This window comes from Coptis chinensis, chromosome 7 (assembly GCF_015680905.1).
Source record: "Coptis chinensis isolate HL-2020 chromosome 7, ASM1568090v1, whole genome shotgun sequence".
Classification (NCBI taxonomy): Eukaryota; Viridiplantae; Streptophyta; class Magnoliopsida; order Ranunculales; family Ranunculaceae; genus Coptis; species Coptis chinensis.
In genome coordinates this window covers 8,458,333-8,465,016 of record NC_141462.1, presented here as the reverse complement: position 1 = coordinate 8,465,016, position 6,684 = coordinate 8,458,333, and the positions used below count along the sequence as shown (strand labels likewise).

The window sequence follows — 6,684 nt, the reverse complement described above, 5'->3', positions numbered from 1 at the left end:
TATCCAAAAAGAAAAAGAATGAGTTTGAGTGGAATTAAATTAGAATTTAGAATATAACAATTTAACAATTAAAGTAAAAAAGACACCAACCTTTTCTTTTCTTTTATCTTTCTTGAAAATGGAGAGAAGAAGAAGAATATAGAGAGTCGGAAAAGAATGAGGGATTATAAAACCAAAGAAAGCAAAAAAAGAAGATGATAGAGGTAAGAGTGTATTGTTGGTTTTATAAAGAGATGAAGAAGAACGCGTTGATTAGTTATGAAGGCGTGCATTATTTTGCTTGAGAATTGAAGGCGTGGAAAATGGTGGAGAATTTGAAGGAAGAGAAACGAAGGGTCGGTTATCGTATACGTTTTTTTTTTTCTTTTCCAATGTAAAAGCGTTTTTTTTTTCTCTTACCGATAGTGGAATTTGGATAGTGGACTGAATTTGGAATATATTGGGGGCCCCTTGAGCTACGGGGCCCTAAGCCGTTACTTATTTTGCTACATGGATGAGCCGGCCCTGCTGATTGACATTTGTATTATAATCCACCAGGTTGTGCCAAGGTCATATGGGCCCGACAATTTTTCTAAAAACGCTATCGCGGTAGTCCGTGATGGAAGAGCCTAGGCCTTCTAAGCGATTACCTAGGCGTTAAGCTTTTTTTTCCTAATATATATAGTAATACACACATATACTACAGAAATGAAGAAAAATCATTTACCATAACTCAAAAAATAAACACAAACAAAGATACTTATTACAAAAAAGCGTAATAGTTTAAGAATATTGACTTCATATAAAAACGTACTCTTTGTTATAGTGACATATAATTTACATTAGACTTAAGTATTTTAAACTCATTCAAATCTTAAGCCTACACAGGCTTTTATTTTTTGACATTTAATCATTCAAAAAAAAAACTTGACTGGACTGCCTAGAGGCCGCCTAGACCCGCCTAGTCGGTCCACCGATTTTTTAAATGACTAGGGCCTAGACGAGTCGGTTGGGCACCGCCTAGGCGACCCCCTAGACTGATTTTTAGAACAGTGGTTTCCATGCAATTGGCAAAGTAATGTAGATTTAATTTTCGGGTAAATCTTCCATTGCGCTAGGAGCAAATTTTGGGTGAAACCCATTGAGCACTATATACTGTCAATCATTGGGATTTTGTTCAGGTGGGTTCCGGAAAATGGCTGCCGTATATGATGTAGAAAACCAATGGGATACGAGAGAAGTGTTTCCAAGTTCTTATATATTCTAACGCAAGGCGTTAAAATTTGGGCGCGACTACAACACATGGCCAACACCCTAAAAACTTAAGTCCAACCTGATTGGCTAAAAAAGAATGACTAAAAAATAATGACGTGGCGAGAACTAAAAAAGAAAGAGAATTGAGATAGCCAAAGACCGAGAACAACACAAGTCCACTTCTTCTTCCTGATTTCTCTATCTCAAGTCCTCATCTGCAAGATCAAAAGATACAATTCTATCCGACAGTTTCAGTCCACCTTTTTGCTTAAGTCTACCAGCTTTCCAATGAAGAGCTCCATTGACGAAATGCCCAGAGGATGATATCTCCTAGCCGAGAAAGGGTGTCTCAGTTCGCTTCATAAGTTGAAATGAGAGTTACAGTTTATCGAACTTGGATAGAGACGCGACCAAATTAAAATCTAAAAAGCAAGGAAGATAGAAAAGCATGGAAGATAGAGTAAGCACAAAAGCCTTTTTTCTTCTTCGCAAAATACAGTCCAACAAAGTTTGATAAATAGCAGGATTTGAAAATCTGCTTTATTTTTCTTAGTATTAATGCTATCGTCCAACACATTCAAAATAACTCCTCTTAAAACACTAAATTATAGCTATGACTATCCTACTAAACTCATTGCGTTATTTCCCTGAGTGTATTTTTGTTTCTATGTGTAACAACCCTGGAAAATATACAAAAATTGTTTCCAAGGAGAAAGGAGAGTTACATTACCTATTATTAGTTCAACCCTTCAAATTTCTAGATCGTCCTTTTCTTTAACTGTAGGAGAAGCATGGTATAAAAAATTAAGATAGATAAATCAGGAAGAAGAAGTGGACTTGTGTTGTTCTCAGTCTTTGGTTATCTCAATTTCTCTTTTTTTTTAGTTTTCGCCACGCCATTCTTTTTTAGCCAATCAGATTGGACTTCTTAAGTTTTTAGGGTGCCGAGCGATGTGTTGCAGTCGCGCCCTTAAAATTTAAAAGTTAAAACGCTTTACACATTCACTCATTCAAGAATCCTTAAAATTTTATTCCTTTAGAAAGTGAAAATGTGAGTTTCAAGTAATGTGAGTGGTTCTTATCAACTCGTTTCTGGGGGCTTTTTGTTTGGCCACAACTATTGGATGGAGGATGTACTGCCTATCTCTAAGTCCCTAATAGCTAATGATTGTGCTATCTTATTTTCTGGTTGTTAATGAAATCATCATTTCATTACAAACAAAAATTAATAAAAAAAATAATGTGAGTGGTTGCATCAAATCTTGGAAAAATATAGGTTTTTTTTTTTTTTCCAGCCCTTGTATGTGCCCGAAAGTCAAAAGACTCAAAACCACTTGGGCACGTTGCACTCTAATCGATAAATGTAGGCATGTGCTGATGTTTACAGGATGAAATTGCCAAGTTGGAGTTCAAGTTTACAAACCTGGTTACCTATCCAGAACTTTTGGGCTTGGCATTGATACCCAATTTATAGTCCTAACTCCTAACTCCTAATTGGCGGATTATAGCCCATATGCCATAGCTGATAGCTCAAATGGTTGGAGCTCTTGGACTTGAGATTTCCAGTTCCAGTCCGTCCCATCTATTCTTTCTAGTTTCTACTCTATAATGCGGTTTCTACTCTATAATGCGGCATAGGCAAGTGAGTTATTTGGGCGTGAAGAATCAGTTCGCACTACTTCTGACGGTTTTATTTCTAGATTCTATCTTAAATTACAAAAGAAAAATGCCATTGCAATAGTTATTAGTGTATAGTTATTATATTATAGGGGCTGAAAGGTTATACTATAAAGATGAAACTTATTTTATTAATGATGTGGGTCAATTTTTTGATTGAGTTGTCTCCATCAATTAAATATACTAGCAATATGCACGTGCATGCACGTCTTAAGAGCACAGATATGAAATCAGGAAATTTTCATTGATGCTTTAAACTTAAATTAAACATAGGCTGTACAGAGTTACATACCCAGCTACCCATTTAGCTATACTATGAGGGTTATAATTAGATTTACTTTGAACCCAAAAAACTCAAAACCATAAAATCACTTGAAAAATGCTCTTCAATAGCTTTTTGAATGCTATTACAGTGGTATTCTAATCTCCATGTCAGATTGCCATCCCTTATTGCAAAAGCCTTCATGAGCTTTTGGTTATCACCTATTACCACTGTGTTAGCTGCATGTAATATTTTTGCTATGATCTTGCTAATTCTCCTCCCTTAAACTCTGCTTGCATAGCATTATGACACTTGAACTTGCTGTAAATTGCACCTAGAAGTCGTCCATCATGTCCTTTACATAAGGTTGTCGTTGCTCCGCTGTTTGTACCCTAGCATAAGAACCCATCAAAATATATATTGCAGACCAATCACTATATAGTGCTTGCTCATCAATTTCAAATGTGTTTGATATCTGTGACAAATAATCATTAATCAAGCAAAAAAAAAATGCTCATTAAAAATAGACATGTTATCCGAGTTTATTAAGAGAGATGGCTTAGGTCTACAATATACTAAAGCACTTTGTATCCAAAGTTAGTTAAGTGTGTGCTTACAATACAAATCTTCTAAAATCTTATTGTAGTACTTCTTCCTCTTAATTGAATTGAAAATTAAATTAATTGAAATCGAGAACGGGGAGAAGAGAGCTTACCCGGTTGCTAAGTACAGTGAGAGATGAAACCCTTTTGAAGCCTCGACTCTCAAGTGATGCAATTTGAGTGTAGAATTGGTAGGTCGGTTGCAAATCACTTAAAGCATACTCCTGAACTGGGCCATTTAAATAGTATATTTGGCCTTGCTTGGCTTCTGCCCAACTGTACATGCAAAGATTTCTGGAACTGCTGGAAGTGATGGATTAAAAACTGCACTTGATATAGCTTCAAACACATCCTCATTAGATCTGTCATCTCCAAATGGAACACACGCAGATCTTACACTGGCTAAGGTGAGGGGCCTACATCAATCATGAATGATCATACTAATAGAATGTTTAATCAAAATCTCGCAAAGTAGTACCTAAACCCACCAACACTTGCATATTAACTATTCCAACAATCTCCAAATGGCCAATAAGCTTCATCACATACGCTCCGATCGAATCCATCTTGTTTCTGCAGATAAAGGAAATTCAACTTTGGTAAATAATAAACACCCTGATAATTTACAATTGGAGTTCTGAAAATTTAACTACAGTTATGTTATACAATTGGTCATTTTAATCAGTTTTTGTTTATGGCCCAAGTATGAGCAAAGTAGGCTAAAGCCTTACGGACAAAATATGAGCAAAGCAGTTCTAAAGTCATGCTCACTTACTTGGGAGGGTCATAATAGTTTGAACTATCAATATTTGTTGGGGTATTAAAGAAAAAAAAAACAGTGAAAAACAGAATATTCTTACAACTCTAAAAATTCTTAAGACACTTGAGGGCACATACAACACCACATAAAACACAGCTTACTATAAGGAAAGAACGAAGAATCTAAAGACCAGTTTACCTATGTGCCATTCTAGAGAAAAGATGAAAAAACGAAAAAAAAAAATCTCTTTTAGTAGATCATAATGACTCCCTCAACTGACATGCAGCACATTATCATGAGGGCATAGGTCGATCTCAGTTTAGAAAATGTATACTATGCGACTCTAGCCAGTTCCATTATGAATAAAAACATTGCTCTGCTCATAGCATGACGACAACATAATTGATTAAGTCTTAGTTTGAAATACATGTAAGCACACTATAATTTTCGTGACCTGATCATCAGGCGGGCAGTAACTCTCATTCGTAAACTTCCTGCAGCAACCAAAAGCTTCTGGAGACATCCACACAAGATAATCATCGAGCCATGATGCCGCTTGCTTAGCAATGTAATTTGTTTCGTGTTAAGGATGCTCTTGCTATCCGCACAACAATAAACAGTTACCCATTTAAACCTCGCAGAGGATCAGTATAGCGAGAAGAATATAGAAAAACTATGATAACACATTAAGGAGCCGGGTTACGTGGACTAATCAAGCAACTATTAAGCTGGTATCTTATTTCAGGGACAGCAAAATCAAATTAAGTTCGCTTTAGTTAAAAGAGAAAAATAGAAGATTAAGAAAAGTTTTTTTTTTATTGTGTGTGTGCACGCACCACACATCAGAGAGAGAGAGAGGAAAACACCAGTTCTTTTTACAGATTTCAGTAATTTTCAGATTTGCCTGATCATCTTGACTTGTAAGACAAATATAGGAAGTACCATCGAAGCATCGTAGAGAAGGAGAAAAGGCTTCCGGCCAGATAAGATGTACCTCATTTAAAAGAGATTTTGAATCACATTGGTCGATAGAGCATAAGCGGTTGGTGCATTTTGATTCCAAGCTGAGAATAAAGATAGAAGGAAATTCAAACAGGCATCCCGAAACTTCAGTTCAACTATGAGTTGACATCACATTAAAACGATTTACATAGATGTTTCATTCAATAATTCAGTTGAATTTTGGAAAAATATAGAGTTTAGAAATATTTGAAGTTACGCAAATAATGTCACACCTCATTCAACAAATTCATGAGGCCCTAAAAGGCACAATTGTCGTTAATGGCTTCTTGCTATTATGCATTCATGTGATCCAGATATTTAACACGTATCTTATTTTACAAAATGCAAAAAGCAAGTTTTTCGTTTTTCTGGGGAAACATATAAATATCAACACGATGCTTTTTAGGTTATCTTGCAAATATTAGAGCTTGAAGAGGATGTAATAGTTTTGCTAGGAACAGTCACCAATAGATATACATATCACTTACGCTGTATTCAATAGTGACAGCCATAGGCCTAAATGAAGTATCTCCTGTAAAAATTGCTGTCCAGATGAGGTCAGAAGATAATTAGAATGAATGTCTGCCAAATGCATATGTAAATCAAGATAATTAGAATGAATTAGAATGAATGGCTGCCAAAAGCAAGAGCCACTGTCTTTCAACCCAAAAGTTACTCTAACTATCTAAAAAAGAATGAATGGTTACTTACCAGAGCTAGGAACATTATGAGCCCATTCTTGGAAAGTGAATTCTGAGAGTTGAATTTCAACTGAAGAACGGTCCCATGATTGTAACCCATTGAAAGTCTTATATGAGATATGCCTCCATTTTTATTAGCCTTTGTACTGAAATAAGCGGCTGCCTCTGTTTGGGTGAAGAACTGAAAAACACGAAAAGGGTCTAAAATCCATATAGTAGTTCATGAATCATATATAAACACAAAAATCCTCTAGAGAAACTCGACACATCTAAGACTGTATAGCAACTTACCAAGTGAGAGTCCAGAGGAGGTGGACAGTTGTCAGTTATGGTATCAATCCAACTGAATATCATGTTATGGTAACCATAAGGTTTTCCCGTCATGCTCCGAAAGCATAAGCCCATGCTTTGATGGCGTTAAACTTTGCCCGCAAGTCAGGGTGGACC

At 36.0% G+C, this 6,684-nt stretch overlaps 2 long non-coding RNA genes across 4 annotated transcripts; both read right to left on the bottom strand.

Moving 5' to 3' along the window:
- Positions 1-1,220: 1,220 nt before the first annotated feature.
- LOC147485759 (uncharacterized) lies at positions 1,221-2,135 on the bottom strand. The gene is made up of 2 exons (XR_015202210.1): positions 1,964-2,135; positions 1,221-1,590 (listed from the first exon to the last, which is right to left on the bottom strand). It is a non-coding gene; the product is annotated as an uncharacterized LOC147485759 (long non-coding RNA).
- A 1,303-nt stretch (positions 2,136-3,438) lies between these two features.
- On the bottom strand, positions 3,439-5,130 carry LOC147485758 (uncharacterized). 3 transcript variants are annotated; one of them, XR_015201644.1, is made up of 3 exons: positions 4,989-5,130; positions 3,888-4,347; positions 3,439-3,564 (listed from the first exon to the last, which is right to left on the bottom strand). It is a non-coding gene; the product is annotated as an uncharacterized LOC147485758 (long non-coding RNA). The 3 variants fall into 3 exon arrangements; XR_015201646.1 differs by having other exon boundaries at positions 3,439-3,553; XR_015201645.1 differs by having other exon boundaries at positions 3,445-3,647.
- Positions 5,131-6,684: the final 1,554 nt, after the last annotated feature.